Below are 3,126 nucleotides of genomic sequence, written 5' to 3'. Positions count from 1 at the left end.
AATTCACCTTATTTCTGCTTTTGTTTATACAGTAAGGAAAATATAGATTTTTTGTCTCTGTGGTATTTATTTTCCTAAATGTATCATATTTCTGGTCTTTTAATTATGCATAGAAAGATCACAGCAATGGTTTCTTCCAAATATCATAGCTATCCTTACAGAACTTTCTCCACTGCATGTAGAGACCAGCTTAGCATATAATTTATGTTTTCAAACTTTAATTTGCCTGAAGCCTTTAATTTTCCTCAAGCCTGTGTGTGTGTGTGTGTGTGTATGTGTGTATGTGTGTGTCTAACCTGTGGCTCCAAGTTATAGCTGAATTTTTTACAATTTTACTTATTTTTGTAATAAATCCAGTCACAGCCCTCACTGGGTTATAGACTAGATTGATGGGAGAAAACTATAATCAGGGAAAGAAGGTAAATACACATTAACTTCACTCAAAAGCCACTCCTTTAAGCAGTTGTACATAGCAGGTCATTAAAGTTCATGTATTCAGTATAATCACATTTTTAAAGGTATACTGACAATATCAATAGTGTTCGCTGCAACCAGGGATCATGAAACATTCAAATTTCTTGAAACCTGTAAATTTAGATTGAGAGACTATTAGAAATAAAGCATGTTTAAGTTAAGCATATTACCAATTAAAGTATATTTAATGCTAAAATTTTGAAGCAAAAGAAAAAAGTCATAGTCATATATGAAAAGAACATAAATTCATATGCCATATTATCCAACCACCCAAGTAACAACAGACTGGCTACAAATTATGTGAGGAATTTAAATATAAATTATTAGGTTTCTAAGTGTGATTCTGTGATGACAAGCACATCATTATAACTTAAAGCAATTCATTTCTATACAATTTACTGAATGTCTACTATGTCTATTCTTGCCTCAGGGAGCTCACAGACTGCTAGGAAATAAAGACACATTCCAACCAGTTGCAATTCAGTAACGTTATTATGAGAGTTATATTAATGGTAGATACATTTTTATAAATGACACCTCAATTCTGCACTTTAATAAAATATCCATGTGTCTGTAATTTATAACTACACATTAGTAATCTTTCATATTAATAAATAAAAACTCCATTCTAATTAGGCACTAATATAAAACAGTCACTCACTTCCCATCTGTTATCCCATTTGCTGATACCTACGAGAGGAGTATCAGTAATTAACTGTTGAGTGCCACAAGCTGGAATATTCTGTTTTGCAAAATAAGTGATATGAATATTTATTTTAAAACATTTTGTGAGCAGAAATGACCAGGTTATGAACCATCTTTTTTTCCATATTAACATAACAAAAAGTAAGTGGCTTTTGAGTTCAAAACTGATGAATTACTGAGAATCTTCTAATGTTGGGATCCTTCCATCTCAAGTAGGTTTCCTAAATTACTTTTCCTGTATTTCAGAAATTGAAATAATGAACCAACACCTACTCCAAAAAAGTTCATATAAAATAGTAACAGTTGGGCATGGTGGCTCCCACAGGAAATCTCAGCACTTTGGGAGGCCAAGGTGAGAGGATCACTCGAGCTTAGGCAATATAGTGAGACACTGCATCTCAAAAAAAAAAAAAAAAAAATAGCTGGGTGTGGTGGTGCATGCCAGTAGTCCTAGCTGAGGCTGAGGCGGGAGGATCCCTTAAGCCCAGGAGTTCAAGATTATAACGAGCTATGATTGCACCATTGCACTCCAGCCTGGGTGACAGAGCAAGGCTCTGTCTCTTAAATATAAAAATAAAATATTTTTTAAAAGGATAGTAACATTACTGACCTCCACTATTCTGCTTTGCAGGCAGCAACCTTGTAAGTAGAATTAGTATGTAGTATGGTCTTTTCTGAAAACGAAATACCAGAAAATGAGAGAGAAGAATGGAAAGGGCAGCAGCATCCTGTGTCCAGATGCCCACACAAGAAAAAGGCTGAGCTGAGCTTCCTTGTCTTTGCTGTCTCAGTAACAGAGGTCATGGCAACTGAACTACCAACCTCATAAGAGAACCTCCTTGTGGACTCTCCTAGCCCATGGCCTGATTTCCTTTGTGTCGCACATGCAATGTGCTTGACACAAGCAACCTTCATCTTGTTTCTGAAGGTTAAAAGAGTCCCACCCTTAATATAATTCAACCACCATATGTACAGTCTCAAATGTTCCCCGAGAAGATAGCAACTTAATGTCAAGTTTAGCAATGATAAATTGGCCAGGCTTCCTCAGAAGCTGACTGCCAGTCTTAAAAACCTGTCTCTAGGTGATATCCATTTCTTCGCTAAGTTTCTTATGAAATCATCTACGCCTGTTTTTTGTCATTCTGTAACCTTTAGACCAAACGGTCACATAATCACTATCACCATGCTGAAAATACAATTGTGAAAGAATATTAACGAGCTGGCCACAGCAACATCTATTAGAAAATATTTATTTAAGCCAGGCGCGGTGGCTCAAGCCTGTAATCCCAGCACTTTGGGAGGCCGAGACGGGCGGATCACGAGGTCAGGAGATCAAGACCATCCTGGCTAACACGGTGAAACCCCATCTCTACTAAAAAATACAAAAAACTAGCCGGGCAAGGTGGCGGGCGCCTGTAGTCCCGGCTACTCGGGAGGCTGAGGCAGGAGAATGGCGTAAACCCGGGAGGCGGAGCTTGCAGTGAGCTGAGATCCGGCCACTACACTCCAGCCTGGGCGACAGAGCGAGACTCCGTCTCAAAAAAAAAAAAAAAACAAAATATTTATTTAAGATTCTGGTACTTGTTTATTTTTACAAAAAGCAAGAAGTATTATTTCTCCTTGGTAAGATTAACAAACCAGCCAAAAACACACTCCTCATTTTTATATATTCCCCTAGTGGCATAAGGAACCCCCAGATATGCAGGTGGTAGCCTCGGGTTCAAGTTTAGTGGAATCCTTATGAAATTCTGGTAGAGCTTACTGTGCACCATGAACTGGGTGACCCAGGAGGCCCAGAAGGAAAATATTCCCCATCCTCTGGTCTAGATTCATACAACTCATCAGATTTAGAATTAATTGTCCATTTATAAACAAGTCTTGCCAATGACAGCTCTTCACTCTCTCCCAAAGCCATCCATAGTGGATCTAACTACTTGTTAGACCAAG

General features: G+C 37.9%; 1 long non-coding RNA gene across 1 annotated transcript; it reads right to left on the bottom strand.

The window, feature by feature from the left end:
• Positions 1–475: 475 nt before the first annotated feature.
• Positions 476–2,572, bottom strand: LOC105478789 (uncharacterized). The gene is made up of 2 exons (XR_985445.3): positions 1,790–2,572; positions 476–585 (listed from the first exon to the last, which is right to left on the bottom strand). It is a non-coding gene; the product is annotated as an uncharacterized lncRNA (long non-coding RNA).
• Positions 2,573–3,126: the final 554 nt, after the last annotated feature.

Source organism: Macaca nemestrina, chromosome 5 (genome assembly GCF_043159975.1).
Source record: "Macaca nemestrina isolate mMacNem1 chromosome 5, mMacNem.hap1, whole genome shotgun sequence".
NCBI lineage: Eukaryota > Metazoa > Chordata > Mammalia > Primates > Cercopithecidae > Macaca > Macaca nemestrina.
The sequence above is the reverse complement of the archived record's forward strand: the minus strand, read 5'-3'. Positions and strand labels throughout refer to the sequence as shown.